At 23.3% G+C, this 20,806-nt stretch overlaps 1 protein-coding gene across 6 annotated transcripts in view; it reads right to left on the reverse strand.

Moving 5' to 3' along the window:
* Positions 1–20,806, reverse strand: part of LOC129611853 (elongation of very long chain fatty acids protein AAEL008004-like) — a 101,901-nt gene that overhangs the window by 41,513 nt on the left and 39,582 nt on the right. Inside the window, exon 1 of one of the 6 annotated variants that reach the window (XM_055525255.1) lies at positions 7,362–7,915. The exons of 1 other annotated variant lie outside the window; for it this stretch is intronic. The gene's annotated coding sequence lies outside the window, so the exon portion shown is untranslated. Of the gene's footprint in view, positions 1–6,014; positions 6,106–7,361; positions 7,916–20,806 lie in introns of those variants that run through there. 4 more of the 6 variants (XM_055525257.1, XM_055525252.1, XM_055525256.1 and 1 more) reach the window with 4 other exon arrangements.

Genomic DNA, 20,806 nt, shown 5'->3' on the forward strand with positions numbered 1-20,806 from the left:
ATTTATATTCACAAAAAATTTAATTAAGGACAAAATTTCATCTTTATACCTCGAACGATGTGACTTTCTTTGGATTTGGACTAACGTAATATCCCAAAACAATACAACTTTTACTAGTGAAGGCGCATACCCGAGACAGCCTCTTCTCTTGTTGATGAATGAAAAAGTGCTATAAAAACCATGACTTTCACCGCATCCCTGGATTTCGCAGGACTTCAGTTTAATTAAATAAAGACCTAAGGAAAAAGTAAAAATTCTTTTTTTTTCTGGCACAACTTTAATTTAACAAAAAGCTTGGCATATTTATAAAAAAAATGTTTTTCTCCGATAGGAATATTAAATTTCACATTTTTATTTTTTAATTAATACAACACGATAAAAAAAAAGATGCAAAATAAAATAAAAAATTAAAATACAAAAAAAAACGAGAATACACCCACTTTTTTCCTACTTTTCAGGTTGAGCATTTTGAATTTACTTATTAGAAAAAAAAAACAACAACAAGAAAAAATGTAAAAAAGCAAAGTGAATAAATCGTTTAATTTATTATTCGCTCACATACATTTAATATGTTACATAAAGAGATTTATTGCCTTTAGTAGTCAGTCAGAAAAATCTTTGTTGTGACAATGATGACAATGAAAATATTCACTTTTAACTACTTATATTTATTAAACAAATACATAAACATAAGAGTAAGTGAGTGCATATGTATATGCTTGAAGCATTATACGTATATGAACGTGTACATAAATATTATGTAACAGACTAACCTTAAAAATGCAGATATGTACTTACTTATGTACTTTTGATTTTGTTATCATTTTGATATTATAATTTGATTTTAAAATTAATTTCTTATTTAAGATGCGCTCCACAAACAGCAAACTTTGAATTAAATTAAACGCACATAACTGAGTAAAACATCGCAAATCAGGAATGCCACGAAACCTCTTTGAGGGATGAAATATTTTCGACAAGAAAGTAATAAGATTATAGTTATCCTGGATGATCAGGTATGTATACTCAATTACTTAAATTTGGACAGAATAATGTGATTATGCTTGGAATCAAAACTTCAAACCAAACCCAAAATCAAACAACAATTCGATCCAAAATAAATTAAAAAATCAATTAAAAATTACCTGATTCAAAATATGGTGCAATAATGTAGACCACATTACACCTATTAAAATAATTTACAGTATTTTTATTATGCAATAAAATTATTGCAATATTGTATAGCACTGACAATCTTCAACATTTACTATATTAAACATTGGCATTTTCAAAGAAAAACGTGAAAAAGAAAATTAGGTAAGTATAACGTGATATTCCTTTTTATTAATTCAAATGACTTAGTACAAACACATAAAAAAAATTGATATGAAAGTCAAGGCTGCAGACATTTATTAATATTAATGATAATACATCATCCAGAGCAGGTGATAATAATATTTTAGTCGTATGATGAAAAAAGAAACATGAATTTGAAATCGAAATATTAAAAAGCAAACAAACAAGACAAAGCGACGTCAATGGCATGTAATCAACTATTTAAAGGGTTAGTAGCATGTTATGAAACTTGTGTAACCTGTACGATAACTTTCCTATAATTTAAATTTTTTCCCGCTTCTTTATCACATTTTGTTTTGTTGTTTTCTTATTTTAAATTATAAAATTTTTCTGATGATACAATTCGGTCACTAGTATTGTATGTATATAAAAGTGTATATGAATGTGTTAAACACATACATTTGCAACAAATTATATTATGCTATGTACCAATTCAGAAATAAATACCATCATCTAAGATCTTTCATATAAGTATTACCAGTTTATCTAAATATCCAGATTAACAGTCATAATCATTGTTACTGTCCGGTGTCCAGTTTCCGATATTTAAAGAAATACGAAATGAATAAGTACTTAAAAAAATTAAGTAAGCATTCAGAAAACATTTAGATATGCGGCAAATTATTATGGAAATAAGAAAATCGGAAAATCAAAAACAGATAAAAATAACAACAGTTATAACAAAAAATTAACAGAAACGTGATGATTTCCAGTATTTCATGTAATCAAAATTGTTTATTTTTTTTACGATTTATTGTTGAGGCCAATAAAAATGTAAGGTGCTGATATAACAGATGTTGATTGCTGATGCTGTTCAATATTTTTTAACTTTTTTTCCTTTTCTTTCACATTGTTGTTTTTTTAAGATTTGTGATTGTATGAGAGTTGCCGGATTCTATAAAAAAAATTCAACTTTTTCGAAGATTTGCTAGGAAAAATTTTTCTCCTCTGACTACTTTATTTCAAGAATGAAATCCGAAACCAATTGAATACAAAACTTTTCATTTTTCACAAATTAAATTTTTGTTCTAGTATTCTTTAGTTCGATATTTTGACACGGCAACTAGAATGGATAAGAAAAACTGCTCGAAAATTGTAATTGTGCCAGCATATTCACTCATATATTTATAGGTGCTGTATCTTAAAGTGCAACAATGAATCTATGATAAAACTGTTTGAATCATTTCTTGTATGTGCAATGAATATGATAAATTCTATTAAATTTGTATGGAATTAATTTTTTCTATAGCTCAATGAGCCGAGTCGACTACGTTTTCTGAATATTTTGTGCACTTAAAGCATCTGGCAACTTTTATTGAAAATTCACGTACTTAAGTATAATAATTAATATTGGTTATTTCACACAACAAAAATTTTCAATTTGCCGCCCATAATTTACCAACGACGGGAGCCCTTAAAAACCAATATTTATATGCAATTTTTTTTGCTTTTTTTACATACAAAATTAATACACTTTTACAAAGCAAAAATATGAGTGTGTGTGTGAATGTTTGCTGATTCAGGAAGAAAAATTTATTTTGTCTCTGATGCAAGTGCTGCAATATTTATAGTAACCGTCTAAATAGTTGTTAGTTCGGTTTAAGAAATTTGAGCTGTGAAGTTTTGGAATTTCTTTATTTTTCATTTTTATTTTTTGACATTTTATTATTTTTGTTTGACCAAGTGACCATGAAGATAAAAATATTTTTATTATTTATACTATATTGAATTTAAATGTTCATTTATGAAATCGAATTTTTAGGATCCGGAATTTTTCTTTAACAACTCCTCACCGCTATATTCGAACAATGAAATCTTTAAGCAGTTTATTGTTATATTTTTATTTGCCGATAATTATTACTACTAAATAAAGGTTGTGGTAATATTGGGAAGAAAAATTTTGATCAATACTTACAAATACATATATTAACGTATAGTAGGTATACATATAGTGTAAATAAGAAAGAAATGGGGTCGTAGTAAAAAAAATAAAAACAAAATGAATAAATTTTAAATTTATTGAGTGAAAAATTTGAATGAGTAAAGTATAAGTATGTGAAACAAATTTGATGATTATGTAAAAATCAATTTGAAAAAAAAAACCACACATATTTTTGTTTTTGTACACAAATATCTGCGCATTCCACACATTATAACTGATTTTGCTTCTTATATTTATTTTGTCTTAAGTATGCACACTTATACTGAATACTTTTACTTTGAAATCAAAATTACCAAAATATTATGATGAGTGATGGTGAAGAAACTTGTGCTTCAACTTATGATTTTTGTTTTTTTTTTTTCGTTTTCTTTGAGTTGTAGTTGATCTTTGACGTAACATTTTTATGAACTGATATTTTGGTATCAATGCACAAAACTGAATAAAGGCATAAAATAAAAGTTGAATATTTTTTTTAGTTCAGTTTAGTTAAAAACTGCAACAAAAATTAAATTACTATTTAATTGACATTAATTGCAGTATAAGAAAGGAATTTCACGCAGTTGACTAAGATCTGGATTACCAAAAATTGCATATGTGTAAGTAAAGTATATTGAAATAAAGGATATTTTTGACACAATTAAGAAATGATAAACAGTGTTCTCCACTTCCGTTACATGAGTAATTGAGAATAGTTTGCAAAGGAAGCGCTGTTGCGTTTATAGAAATCTTGGCAATATTTATTACTGTTTACTCCTGACTTGAATATTGAATATTAAGGATTTAAGCCTTATTTTCATCAAAAATGTAAATCCACATGTAGGAATAAATACTTAATATGCGTGACTCCTCGCTCGTGTATTTAATTATACGTGGGTATAATTTAACTGCCCGTTTAGAACGCCACAAATTTCTATAGTGAGTAATATTGCTTTCAAATATAAAATTTGTTTATTTTTTATCATAGTTCTTATATGCGATCATTACTTCAATTATAAGTATTGAATTTTGATTTGTCTTAAAATGATTACAAAAAATTTTAGTGATTCCCAAAAGTATTGAAGTAATCAAATGAAAAAATAATTACATACACAGATTTATATACTCGTATTTATATACTTATACATATAAAAAGAAAAATGCCCACCTATGTTGCCATAAATATTTTTATGAAAAATTTTGTAATATGCAATCAAGTGATAACAATAATTAATGAACACGTTTTTATCGATGCAAATATTGCGATATACAGAAATTTTAAGTATACAGAAATTTAAAATCCAGTTAATGACGCACATAAAAAGTGTAAGTTTGTGAATTATACGAGTATGTAGTGGTATACATACATAAGCATAAGGTAAGCAAATATGTACACTATGTTTGTATGTATGTATATAAAATTTATGAACATAATAATAAAGATAAAAAAAAATATGCTTGTTTTACAAGAAAAAACTAGGGAACAATTTTGGTAATTCAATCTAGTGGAAAAAAAATTTAAGAACATTTGAAGAAAAAACTTCGCAAGTGCATACTAACAAACTATGTAATCAAGTTATAAAATATTAAAATGTGCTTATACAAAAGAACTCCTAACAAAATATGTAATTGCTAAAATTTATTTGAGTATTGTTTTCTTTCATTTTCTAGATTCGCATTAGTCAAATTCGAATTCGCCAGACTTATTTTGAATGCATTAGAATCAATAGCAAATAATTTTATTTGTAAAGAACTTTGAAGAAAAAACATTAAAAAATTAAATTTAGAGCACTTATAAAATAAAAAGAGATTATCAAAGTCAATATTAGCTCAACATATTATAACTCGAATTTTTTCTTAGCTTCAAAATAAAATTTCACTTCCGATTCAGAAATAAGTAGGACTTTCTTTTATTCGAAAAATTTCCAAAAAAATCATATTTTTAATTCAACAAATCAATCTGTAGGAGCGGATTTCAGCGAAAAATTAAACAAAAGATAAAGAAACAAAAAAAATATGATATGAAATCACAATAATTTGAAAAATTTTAACATTCTTGTGCGACTTCGAGTTATAGAGGTTCTATTGTGTTATGAATTTCAATATGAATATCAACTATCTTTACTCCATATGTACATAAGTTGCTCACATTTTATGAATTTTTTTTTAATTAAATAAAAAAAATAAAAACGAATAGTGACACTATAGAAATAATTTCAATCATAGAATTCAATTACTTATAGAGAACAACCAAAAAGCTTGGTTTTCTTGAAGCTTGTTTACAAAATAAATTTTTCATTCTTAATTAGGAGTGATATTTTTGCATCAATTCTATATTTGCAATTTGTATAATAATTATAATTGATTTGTTGTTATAAAAAAAAATAAAACTAATAAGGAAAAAAATTAAAAATTTAAAGTAAATAAAATATAAACTTGATAAATAATCGGGAAATTATTGAATATATTAATATCAAGCGAATTAGAATAATAAAAGAAGAAAACTGTCCAGTTTATTGATGATCTTGTATAATTAACTTGTGTCGGGGAAAAACAATTTTTAACTCTTTAATAAATAAGTAATTTTTATCTTAAACAAATACTTAAATATAATTACTTTATATCACCTACATGTTCTTCCAAAACTGTTATATAATCAGTTTATAATAATATACAAGAAAGCTAGATGCAAAGCAATTTATAATAATTAATTTAAGACAAAATTATTTCATATACTTACTTAGATTTCTTATGTAACTTAATTTATTTTCACTTTTAATTTAAAATAATTATTAATTAAAATAAGAATTTAAAATATTTAGTCAACAGACTTGTTAACAAATAACTGGGCAATGTAAGACTAAATATACAACCAGATAATCTAGGACTTTTATATAAAAAAAAAAACTAAAACTTTAAATTAAAAATCTAAAGTTCAAAACTAATTATTCTAAATAAATGAAGTAAATTGATTAATAATTATGATATACTTAAGTATATAAAAGTAATTTAAAATATATATTAATAATTAAGCTTTATAGAACAAAGATATTAATTTTATAAAATAAATATATATATTAAACTCTTGAATAATTATTTTAGCAAGTTATGTACTTAATTAAATTATGAAATAAAAATTAAAAACTAGTTTTTATTTAAATAACTAGAACCCTTTAATATATATGTGATAATTAGGCACTTGCAAAGCTTAACAACAAAACAATAATATCATTTAAAAGGCAAGAAATGTAAAATCAACTGTATTTGTATTAACAGGCTCTCAATTTTTAATGAGACAAGTTTATTAAAATTATAACACAATTTTTAATTATTATTAATGTATTATGGTCTTTGGAATTTTAGTCTATATTTTAGCAATGCATAAGATCAATTTAGTGAATTTTCGCTATTATTTAATTTTTAAGCTGGATTTTCGCTATTATTCGCTTATTTTTATATTTTATTATTCTATTATATTTCGCTTAAAATCTATTATTTCAAAACAAATTCGACTTATCTTTTAAATTTTCATATTTTTATATGGACAATGTCTAATATACTTCAAAATTAATTTAATGTCATAATTGTCAAAAACAAATTTCTTATTAGTTTTTCTTTAATATTTTCTAAACTATAATAACATTGCAAAACAAATTCTAATTATATTTATGTATAAAAGATTCTTATTAGAGTTATGTATACATTTTTTTTTAACATTAAATAATTAAGTATTTAATATTTTTTTTTTCATTAAGTATTATTACAAAACTCACAGATATTTATGACTTTGAGAAAACTTGGCAAGCCATTTTAAATTTTTAGTACTACGTACATATACATATTTTTATATTCTTATAAGTATTACATACTTTATCCTTGTAGAACATTAATTTCTTAGACATTTGTCTAGATTATTTTCTTTAAATCCTTCAGACTTTAATAAATATAACACGTAATTTCTTATAAATTATAATATATTACAGCGATATATGTATGTAAAATATATGTAGACATTTTTTATAAACACAAGAACTTAATAAGAAAAAATTATTAGAATTTACTAAATAAGTATAAATAAATTAATTACCTTTTTATATGGAATATTCTTTACCCCCTTTTCTCTCTCCCTCTCTCTCTCTTTCACTGTCTTGAGTCAAATTACTTAGTTTCAATTAATAAAAAATTATAATTTTTTTTTCCTTTCTCTAATATTAATTTACTTTTTATCTTTTGAAAAATTAATATTTTGTAAACATAAATAATTAAGTATATAAGTATATATATATTTTTTGAAGAGTCTACTTATTTATTTGTAATGTAAATAAAATTATTCTGTAAATGGCATTCAAATACTATTATACACTTTATATATATGTTATACACTTATTTATACTTTTATTGTAGATTGAATTTTATGCATGTATGTGTGTAAGTATTATATGAGTAAACAATTTTTTTTTAAAGTACTTAAGTATATCCTTTTGAACAATATTATTTGTTATCCTTTTATTTTGTAAATTATTGAATTTTACAAATTATTTATGTACACATTTATGTTTTATTTTTTATATAATCAATTAAATTTTTTGTTTTCAAAAATGTATTTTATTTAATTATAATTTTCTTCTTCTTGTATTTCTAGTATTTTTATTTAAAATCTTTATTTTTTATACAATTATAAATTTGTTCCAAAAATTTGATTTCTAAGTATAAAAAATTTTTTTGATTTTAATATTTTTTCATATTTTTTAATTTTAATTAAGAATTTTAAAAAATTTATTCACTTTTTATATTTTTTTTTCTTATTTTACTAAAAATTAAAATTTTATAATAATTTGTAATATTTTTTTCTATTTTATATAAGGGTGTACAATGTACATACAATGAATACATAATATTTGTATGTATATGTTAAGTAAATAAATAAGGAAAATAAATGAAGAGCGAGAGCAGAAAAACAAAAACAACAACAGCAAAATAAATAAAAAACTTCAAGGATATTTTTTTTCGACTTGCTTTTTAATAATAATTTTTTTTATATTAAGAAGGAAAGGACAATTGATGATATTATATTACAAATATTTAGAATTTAAAAAAACCAATAAAAAGAAATTAAATTAATAAATATAACAATACAAAAAGGAAACAGAAAATAATCTAGAGTAAAAAGGATGAATAAGCTTGAAAAATTGTAAAAAAAAATTTTTGTGTATCCAAGGATTCTTCTCTACATTTTATTGTATTTGTTTGTTTTATTTGTTTTTCTTTTTTATTTTTTTCAACATTACGGTAATGTTGAGTCATGAAAAATTTACATTTTGTTTTATTTATTTTTTTTTTTTTGTGTTTTACCAATTCAATCAATTTTTTCTCATTCTTTAAATTCTTGTATACTTATTTGAGTAGTAATTTTGAATATGTAAACTTTTACTGCGATTGAAAATGAATTTCAATTGTAATTCAAATTTGTAATATGTAAATTCTAAAAAAAAATATTTAGTAAGTATAATTTACTTAAAATACATTTTAAATGCACATTTTTTACATCTTAATATTTTGATCAAAATATTCGAAAGCTTTGTATGGAAAAATGTAATATGAACACAATATGACACAATTTTGCTTCTTGAAAAAGTACCCAATCAAAAAATATTCAGCTGCCAAAAGCTCAAAAACTGCTCAAAAACTCAATAAAAGGAAATTCAAAAATTTATTGAATTTAAAATTTCTTTCAAAATTTCCAATTAGGATTAAAAAAAACCAAAAAGCGAAAAACTTAATAGCAACCAAGAATCTTTGAAAAAAAATTTTTTTTTTTATTTTCAATTATAAATAATTTCTTCTCATTCATATTATAAAAATTAATTTTTTAATATGCGAAAATTTAAAATAGTTTTTTTTTTCATCTTTTCTTCTACTTCTTTTTTTATGTTTTTCCTTCATCAATATATGAGTTTCGTCTTCCAAAACAGAAAATTTTAATGAACACGTTAAAAATGTTGCACTAAAGAAAAAACAAATATAAAAAATTCAGAGCGGACGCACACTTCTTTTCAATTTAATGTGACGTTTTGAGTCTTTATTTTTGGCGATTATGTAAAAACTAATTAGCAGTGGGCATCAAAAGTACTATAATAAAACCAAAAATTAAATTTTGACATACTACATTTAATACAAAAATTTAGTAATAAAATTGAAAGATTAAAAGGCAATTCTAGCTTTCCTAAATGAAGAATTACAAATTTTTTAATTAAAAACGTGTTCTCGTTTCCTTCAAGTTCTTGAGAAAAATTTTCTTCAAAAAAAAAAAAATACCGAAATCTATCTACATTATAATTTTCTTATTAACACATTTCTATATACATAACACCTCTTTATTATATTTTTATGATTATTCTCTTAAAATATAAATATGTATGCACATGTGTACCAACAAAAAAAACAATTTTTTAATACCTCAATTCTTTTTTCACTCTAAAGAATTCTTAAAAAAAAAAATTAGAAAAAATATTTTTAATAATTTTTTTTTTCAGCTATCATAAAAATAATTTTTAATTTTTTTTTTCCTTTTTTCACTTTATTAATATTTTTATGTAATAATTAGGGTAAATTTTCGATATTAATTTCCGGATGTAAATAAAAACTAAAAAAAAAATGCGTAAATATATATATATAAATATTTTTTTTCTTTTTGTACAACTCAAAAAAAAAATCTTTCGAAATTTTCCACTTTTTTTTTACAGTGTTCTTTACTCTTCGCTTATCGAAAACCTACTAAATTTTACTTTTTTTAAAACCCTTTTACAATACAAAATCTTTTTCAATGTACGATTTAAAAGCGCTTACAAAAAAAAAAACTAGAAATGCAAATAGAAACAAAAGTCAAAGCCAAAAGGAAAAGAAAAACACCACTACATAAAAATTAAGGAGAAAAACTCTACCTTTTTTTTTGAGAGCATACAAAATAAGAGAAAAAATTTTATTTGAAAAAGAAAATTGAGAAAATTTTGTGTAAACGAAAAATCGGAGAGATATTTATGTCTATTAACAGAGAGAGAGAGAGAGAGGGAGAAAATAAATAAATTTTCTAATCTTTCTGATGATTTCTCTGTAAATAATATCAAAATTTAAAATATTTTCTCTGCGCATCTCTGTAAACAATTTTCTACATCTTTGATACCTATAGTATGTATTTATAGTATTATTAATACATAATATTATCATTACATTACATAGGAATTAGTGTTGCCTTTTCACAAAATTAATAAAAAATGTTGGAATGCTCATAAAATTTTTTAATCGTTTATTATTTTTCAATTGTGTGGGGTTTTCAAAATTCAGAAATTTAAAAAAATTAACTGAAAAAAAAAATTATAACGTAATTTACTTAATTTACTTCTACTGTTGCGTAAAAATAACTTTCTATGAATCTTTAGAATGAAATTCTAAAAGTGAAAAATACTTTTTCTTCAACTATCAATCAACTACGACTGTGTATTATTTAGTCGATTCTTTTCATATACCTACTTACTTTGTTTCCCTGTTCTTTCTAAATCTCATAATACTAATTTGATGAAAATGTTATTCGACTTCATAAATTCAACATTTAATTATAGGAAGTGACAATAAAAGTAAAATTAATCAAGAATTTAACCCCTATAATTTATTAAATCCTAAATTCGCAATATAAGAAACAAAATATGATATATTAAAATACATTAAGCAACAATTTAATGATTTTCTTTAACTTTCATTAAACTCTGAACTATTAAATAAAATTTGAATTGAAAATTATGTTAAAAAAAATTTGAAATTATTATAGAACAAAATATTTTTTTTTGTTAATTATTATTCATTTTCAATTCTAATGTGTACATATGTAAATAAAATTTAAAAAACAAAAACATTAGTCTAAAAAAAAATTCACAATTTAATTATTCAATTGAAAATTTTAATCAATTTTCCATCAATTTAAAAATTTTTTATATTATTTTGTTAAAAAGTGTAAATAGTATACAAAATTAATATAAAATATTCAACATTAAAAATTCAATTGCTTTAAAGTTCAAAAACTAAAATTTCTAAAAAGGTCGTTGAAATCACTTAGAGTTCATCAATTTTTAATTTATAATTTTAATTTAATTTTGATTATTACTTAATACTTTTTATAAGTACATACATATTACAAAAAGACAATTTAGAATTTCGGGCATATTTACTTCCGTTTTCAGTAGTGATTAATTCTTATAGCTATATTGTTCGTCATATAAGCCCTTTTCAAAAATACAGTATTATCGCGACATAGTGAAAACTGTGCTACATATATTTGCGTTTATTAATAAATGTTGCTAATTATCAGTAATATACAAAATTGTTATGAGTATAGCAGTTAAATTATATAAATTATTTTGCTCTTATAGAATACATAACATATATACAGCTATAATAATCAAGTGCTGTCCTAGCAGTATTGCGTTTTTCGGTTATGTCTTGTTGCAGTATTGTGTTCATGAAAATCTCAGTTATGTAATATAATAATCCAATTAAATTGCTAATCAATGATATTTGATTTAATTTATTATTCATTATAAATAATTGAATTTTAAATGGAAATTCTTATATTTGTTTTTATTATATAGGTAATTAATAAAGTATTGATTAATTTACTTACATATTTTCTTAAACACTTTTTTAAATTAAGAATTATTTTACGAAAATAATGTAGTGTGTACACTATTTATGTATTATTAACAAACAGACATGCAATATATGCAATACGGTAATTTGCTTTACATAAATCTCCGAATACTCTCTTTCATATAGTATTAAAAAAATTTATGGACGAAGAGCATAGAGACTAATAAAAGAAAAAATAACTACTAATTTTATAGCACACATTTCATTTACATACAGGTCTAAAACTACTTGTTATTTTTTAAATTCTCTCATTTTTGCATTTCACATTTTTGTTTTATGTACAAATTTTATTAAAAAAAATATTTACAGATGTATGTATGTAGATATACAATCTATAATACATATAATGAGAATGAGATAAATATGTAAATAAATAAATAATAAGTATGCAATAAAAAGAATTTATTAAATATTTATAAAACATGGCTTATGCAACAGCATAAGAATTTCTCTTTTATAGATTCTTAGAGCTTAACTTATTAATTATGTTATGCCTAATGTAATTCGTAGCATGTGAGTTGTTGTGACTGCTATGTATAAATATATTGCAGATCAGCTATAGAGTCACTGTATTTAGTTAATGTCAAAAAAGTAACTAAGATTAATTTGTATTTAATTGTAAATAAAATTTTTGTAAAATGGATTTTCCATTTATATTTTGACATTTGGAATTCTCCTACTTAAATTTGTTATTTGCGAATAAATTATTGAAAAAAATTTGAAAAAGTCTTAGTTTTTTTTTTCTAATTTTATTTTGCGAAATTTTTATCAAAAAACATATCAAAAAATATAGGATTTATAAGCGTTTTTTTTTTTTTTAATTTTTTTTCCTCTTCATTTTTTAATACCTTTGAATGGCAGCATATAAGAAATGTTTTTTTAATATGTAATAATTAATCGTGTTTTAAATGCAAATGGTAAAAATAAATTGCGAAAAAGGCAAAATTTTTTTTTTCTGCTCTATGCTTTTTCTTTTTTTTTTAATTTATTTGAATTTAACCTTGATTTCGACGCCAATATTTTTTTTCTTATTAGGATTTGTCTGATACTTTGATTATGTTATACTTATATTTTTGTTATTTTGAAAATATTTTCTTTTCCTAAAATGATATTTTTTTCTTATCTTCTTTTTGGTATATATTCAATGGCCATAAAGATGAACGTGAAATGTTAAAATGAATGAAATTTCTAAATCTGACCTTCAAATTTGCCTTTCAATATAATGAAATGTTAACGTGCCATCGTAAACAAAAGACATAAATTATTGTGTGTTAATGTGCATAATTGGATCATATTTGATATAAATTAAAAAAAAACTATAAAGGATGTAACGCTATAAATGTTTGATTAATTGTGGCTTCATAGCAAAATGAATTTGATATTTCATTTCGGGATCTATCCTGGGAGAGGATCTTATATATATAAGTTATAGATAGAAACCGTTTAAAAGCTCTAGAAAAAAAAAAATTTATTTATAAAATCTTCCAAAAAATCAATTCCTTTAACAGTATATAAAAATTTTTCTCTTATGGCACGATAGAAAAATGACTCTTTGGTTAATTGCAGAGGCAACTTATTCCATGTTATTGCACGATTTTATAAATATTTCGAAATATGAGCAAATCTTACTACATAAAGAATTTAAATTCAATCTAATACAATTTAATTCATAAAATTTAATTTTGAGTTTGATGAACTAAATATTTTACTAAAAATTTAATTTCATTTTACTTAAATTTTTCCTTAAAATAAACGGAAACTTAATTATGTTAATAAAATTCACACCTTTATATTATTAATTATCGTATAATAATATAAATAGATTAAAGAACATAATATATACAATACAGTTGTGTTGAATGTATAAAATAATATGCATATTATATGTATATATATGTATATGTTCAGATGAATATAGGAATACGTTTTAAAATCTTCTTTATAATATTAATGACACTAGTAAGTTTTCGAATATCCTGAAAACTTCGTCAGTTAGTTTTGGTAACAGCCCGAACTCAAATATCAAATTTCAAGGAATTCCATCAATTAGTTTCGTAGATATGCGCAAAAATGTAAAATCTTTCCGCCAAAAAGTCCGGTTCCTTGTCCAGTTCTGACATTTTCAAAACATGATCAGTTCGTGATATAACCGAAATAAACTCATATATGAAATTTCGGCAAAATCGATTCAGCCGAATTTTAGATACCCGTGTATACACAGAAATAGACAGATGGACAAACAGACAGACCAATATCTCTCTTAAATATAGCTAAGTTGCACTTCACTACTATGGAAAAGTGGGTTCCCACCAAAAAATCGACACCCGAAATTTGATACCATCGCATCACCTCCCTTATTGTAACGTATGCAATGCGGTCGATAAAAAGATATTTCAATTCACCTTTAATTAAACAGCATATGAATAAAAAAGACATTAGAAATATAAAAACAAAAAAAAATTTATGTAAATAGCTACATTTGACGAAGTAAATTTATTCAAATAGATAATTTTTTTTTTATTTTTATTTTCTAATTACAAAATACTATGAAGACTATAGAGAGTCATTTCATTTATGTATTTTTTTTTGTCTCTAAATATGCCATAAATAAGCACTTTTATATACATATCTAGCTGTGTGTCTATCACATGCGTGTGTTCAATCTTTCTGAATTCCCAAAACTAGATTATCAATGCATATTGTGTATACACGCCACAAACTTATCAAATCGCTTACAGACTTCAGTATGTGCTCATAATGTATATATATTTTGATAAGTATATATAACACGTTATCATAAGACCTGTAGCAAAAATATTTCATATATAACGTGTATACATATATGTATGTATATACACATCAAAATACATAACATAAACATAAATATATAATAACGGAATACTTAATAAAATTTGAGGTTATAATTGAAAAATAAAAGAATTCTTGTCAAATAATTTTTTATGTTCACTAAAGAAAAAATATTACAATTTAATTAAAGAATTTCTAATGAAATCTATATTAAAATAATTTTTAATAAATATGTATTATTTTATTTAATTATAAAAATTATTATTTATGTCACATTTTGTACACAATTCCATTTATGGGCACCCTATGATATAATCGGAATTTTGTTTCAATATGTTTTTTTTTTGTTTTTAAAATCATATGATATAAGATATTTCTCTTCATGCCCAAATCAGTAACACACCTTTAAAATGATACAAACATATATTTTTTAGGATTTTTATAGATAAAATACTGAGAGAACAAAAATATTATGAGATAAATATAATAAAGATAAAGGTATATTAGGCAAGTACATATGTTTATGTGTATTTAATGTAATATACGTATAACCAACCTCTCTCAACATTAAAATTTTGATAGAGTATGTAATGTATTGCACTAAGTAGTGTATACCAGAACTAATTAAAGTGTAAAATTGAAATTTAAGCTGTCAACATTAAGTAGCCAATACTATTATTTATAATTTCCAAAGTTAAGAAAATTTTAAAAGCCGGGCCTATTTACAAAGCCTATCATACTATGAACTGCTGCGAACATAGATTTGTGCCAGGAAAATGCCCTAAATATATAAATTTATTAAAATATCGTTATTGACTTTACAGTCTATTAAATTCTTATTATGATCTACTAATTTTTACTTTCAAATTAGATATTTACCTATTTGACAACACTATACTCGTACTTAATTCCATACCTTAGAAATTGACTTACAATACAACCACATCTTAGTCAAAAAAAAAATAAAACTCAATCCAATATGTTTTTTCTTAATTTTTTAAATTCTCTGAAAATATCCAGAGAATTCAGCATAAAATATAAAAGATTATAAATTGAAGAGAAAAATCAAAAATACATAAAACCACACGCATACTATATCATTCACCTACGAGTACGCACACATTCATATAATGAACACCTTTTAGTCACACTTTCTTTTAAATTGCAACATATTATTTGGGCATATTTACAATTGCGAATGAATACTACCTTATATTTGGAGTAAGCAACACATACTTTCTTATTAGAATTATAAAGGTAAAATTTACTTTTATTTTCTGTTTCGATCTCTTTAATCTTTGAACAACAATACAAATAAATGTTCACCTGGTTTTCATTCATTTCATATAAGCATTTGTAAATACATTATTAACAATGCTGAATTTCTGAATATGCTACAATTTTATACAGGTACTCGCACGTAAATATTATATTAAATTTCTATGAGTGTATATAATATTTGGGTGCTTTTAATAATATGTGTATCTATCAAAAATGTGTACATTTTTTAATTTAAAAAAAATGTAACAAAAAATTTACGAGTTTTGGCGCCAAATTTAGTTCTCTTTTTTCATGAAGCATTTAATTAACGTGTATTAATCTAAATGAATTAGAACAATATTATATTCTTCAATTATGCAATGAAATTTTCCATAAAGGCTTGTAAAATTACAAAATGAAATGTCATAACTCATGTAATTGCAGGTAATTCAGAAGCATTCTCTATCATCGAAACTCTCTTTAAAAGAAATAGATTTTTACTAACATATGTTTATATATGAGCACATTTCCTTTAATTTGTATGCAAATTTATATTAGTATTTACTGCTATTAATATTAAAAATTAATTGAAATTCTTCAAGCGAATTAAATTATTAAATTAAAATTGCATTAATTTATAAATTGTCATTCAAAAAGCTAGAAGCGGTAATTAATATCAATTGATTCGCATGAAAATATAACATAAAATGAAAAAGAACAATATATACATACAAATTAATTTACATTTTTTATAGGTAAAAAAATAAACAACCAACAATCCAAAAATTATTGACATATTGTCCTTGACTTAATTTTTTCTAACTGTACTCGTAATTTATTCAATTCATTTTTTTATTTATTTTTAAACTCGTTCTATACATTTCGAAAAAAATCCGTGCAATTCGATATTACCAAAATTATTGTTATTACGACAGTAATTGAACTTGAACTAATGTTTTGGAAGAATAGGTTAGGCTAAGTTATGTTGCCGCGGCTCCCCGAAGGGTACATCTAGGCCACTTAAATCCGTTGTGGTACAGCCGTATTTCATCCATTTCCTTCCATTATAACCAGTCAAAGTTCTTCAGAAACCGACAAAGTTTGTAACCCGCTGATAGAAATATGATTCAAGAATTATCCATCTAGAGCTTGCCACCGTCGGACATGAGCACAGCAGATGGGACGGCCCATTCTTCTAGATTGTTAGCCAATCCAGTTGGAACCCCTATTATCGCCCATAGGTATTCCCCTTTTGAAGAACTGTGAAGATACCAACACTGCCCTCGAATGTCCAATTGCTCAGAGTAAACTTCCTCACCTACCTTTCCATCCAGTTTGGTTCAATCCGCGTAAAATTGGTTCGATCCAATTCAAGAATAACACTTTATGCATATTGTATTTTAATTAGAATTTAAATAGTTATTCAGTTTAAGTTGTCATTTATAAAAACCGAAGTAAAGCTATAAAACTTTCTTCAATAGTCTCATATTCTGCGTTTTTTGTATCATGGTTCTCCTTATTCAATATTTTTTTCTTAGTAATGCAAAACTATTATACTTGAAGAAACTAATTAAGATTTTTAAAAGTTTACTACCCCCCACATATGTTGTATTTGTTAAAAATAATATAAAGAAAGGAAAAAAATATTCATTCCAAATAAGAAAATTAAAATTCATGTCTGCAAAATTGTACAAATTATCGCATAATGCACACATACAACACATTATGAATTTTTTGTGTGAAATTTTGCATAAGAATCGGTTCGATTGCATATTATTATGTGAGTATGGATGTACATATGTAGGTACGTACATAAATAAAACGATCAAAATCAAATTGCCGGTGTCTTCTGATTCTTTATATGTAATTTGAAGAATATTTTATACTAAATATTTTATCGAGGCACTGTTTAAAATTTTCAAATTTTGTAATCGATAACATTTCAATGAAATTTTGTTTTTTTTTTTTGAAAATTATATAGAGAATTAAAAATTAATTACTAATATTGCTAATATTGTATATAAGTGTTATAACAATGTAATGATATTAAATCGCTCATGTAGAAAATTTAACAGGTGTAGAAAAACTTAAATGTAACTGTTTTTTGCCTTGTTTATAAAAACCGCAATGGGGCAAAGAAATATAATCAAATGAAAATTACGGTACTCTACTAATTGAGCTACTCATTTAAATTCAATTAATTCAATTAATAATAAAAAAGCAATCTGTTATACAATTTAATAACCAATAATTATTTTTAAGATTAACTTTATTTATTATTATGATAATAAATAATAATTATTTAAAACAAAGCGTAAATAATCTAGTAGGCTTTCTAAAACGTTATGAAGCATATAAAAAGTTTTCCTCAACAAAGAAAAGAGTTTAGAATATAGAATAAAATTAAGTTGTATACCTAAATGTATTTGAACAAATTTATACTTTGAATTGTTATACTTGAAGTTTAAGAAATTTGAATTTCCAAGCAGCAACCTGTTATGTTGTACCTGTTGCTGTTACGAGCAACAGCCATATACATTATTTGAATTTTGTAGTTCCGAATTTTATCATAACAAAATTCTAATTCTCCACAGTTGAATCTATAAAATCTGGGGAGAATTAATTAATTTTGTTTTAAGATTACAAGTTTGAAAAGTTGCTAATGTATAGAATTAAGTTTCAAATATACCATTCTAAATTTCAAAGAAATTCATTTCTTTTGCTCCAAAGTAATTCATTTCTCCTGAGGTGTTGATGTTTCTTTTATAGGAAATTTCATTATAAATTCAGCCAAATAATCTACTGCTACGAAATTCCATGGAAATGATAAGTTTCCTTATGCTTTATGAGTCAGAAATTAATAAAACAAAAACCTAAGACACACGGCTTTCTTTCCCGAAATAACATTTTTTGTCATTTTGTCAAATTTGTGGGTGTTTAAACGACAAAAACGAAAAAACTATAAACTCGTATAAAAAATCAAAGATTTTGCAAAAAAAAAAAAATTATATTTTAATTTTAAATATTTTGAGGTCAAAAATGTGAAACATTAGAAACAATGTCCCCGGAAATTAAAAAAAAATTAAACATAAAGTTGTAGAAATTTAAAAACAAAGTCGAAATTTTTACTAATTATCAAAATAAAATTGACTTATGATTCTGGCAATCTTTTAAAACTTCATAATTATTTTGTTAATTTAAAAATAAAAAAAAAATTTTTTTTTTGGATTAATTTCAAAAAAATTATTTTTAATTTTATATGTGAATATTATGCGTCATATAAAATATGAATACGTACGTCTATACAAAATATGAGTATGAATGTGTATGAGACGTGTACAGGATGAGTTTGAATATTATTGAAACAGATTCGTATGCAAAATTATTTTCATTATAAAAGATAGAAGAAAACTTAATAAAAAATTCTGTCCAAAGTTCTAAATTTTCCTCATAAATTAAAAAATATTAATAACATATTATGTGTTGGAATAGGTTCCAGTTTATATTATTCAATTTTTCTATATGCAATCATTTCAAACACGTGCAATTAATTATTAATTTTTATGAATATTAATTGTGTAATTATAAAAAAAGTAAATTTATATCTTCTATATTACAAAAATGGTTAATTGTCAGTACTAAATGTAAATGCAAATTATGATTTAAGTTTTTATTTAAATCAGGTTTAATTAGAATAGTTGTAAATAATATTATGTACAGGTTTTTAGATAACTATTCGATCTAAAAATTGACCTTTCGAGAAAAATTTATATATAATATAATTTTATTTTTTAGAATTATGATCACTTTATAATCATTGTACTCAATTAAAACTAGATTCCTTAGCTATAATGATTGAATAAATTAATGATAATAATATAGTGACTTTTAGAAATCGAAATTAAAAATAAATTATTTTAATAATTCAATTTTTATAACAAGTTTAATATCATTAAATTTATTAATGTAAAGCTTTTGCACAGCCTCAACGTGACCTAACCACTTAGCATGCATATTTTTAAAATGGACTTCTTGTAAAAAATATAAAGTTGTCGGAATATAGAAGTACCAATTAATTCTTCAATATTTTTATTAATAATTAGTTTAACATTTATAAGACATTTAAACCTTTATATACACGTACATATGTATATTATGGTAATAATTATTTAATTAAAACTATTCTTAGATTTAAAATATTCTAGCCAGGCAGACCGGTTCTAAAGTAATTGAAATTCCTGTTTTTCGAATTGCATATTATGAACAAAAATAATGTACTTTTTAATGAGCCATAATTAAACTGATTAAGAACAATAAATTATCGTTTATAATAAGTTGTATAATATATTAATATTGCAATTATACCCTTAAGAGATAGTAATCTTGATTTTATAATCGAAATTATAATTAATTATTTTAATAATTAAATTTTGAACCGGTTTTAATTATTAGAATATTTAATAAGCTATTTAATGTTAAGTATTTATTAAATTTTTAATGAGCTGAATTCCTTATTCAACCCAATTAAGGAAAATTGCGCATTAAATCAAACGTGAGCCGTATTTGTGAAACTGATTGTAAAAATAAGTGATTTTGTATTGAGAATTCGAATCAGACCTCGTAATGGTAAAGTTTTTCATAGAACTCTTTCATGTCATGATTGTCGCAGGACTCCCATAGTTGATTATAAGCTACAAAGGTCCGTTGAAGCTACAAAAGGTCGTTGAAAGGCTAGGTGCTTGTCTTCTGAACGAGCTGCTCTTAGAA

This window comes from Condylostylus longicornis, unplaced genomic scaffold (genome assembly GCF_029603195.1).
Source record: "Condylostylus longicornis isolate FDR11 unplaced genomic scaffold, ASM2960319v2 ptg000055l, whole genome shotgun sequence".
NCBI lineage: Eukaryota > Metazoa > Arthropoda > Insecta > Diptera > Dolichopodidae > Condylostylus > Condylostylus longicornis.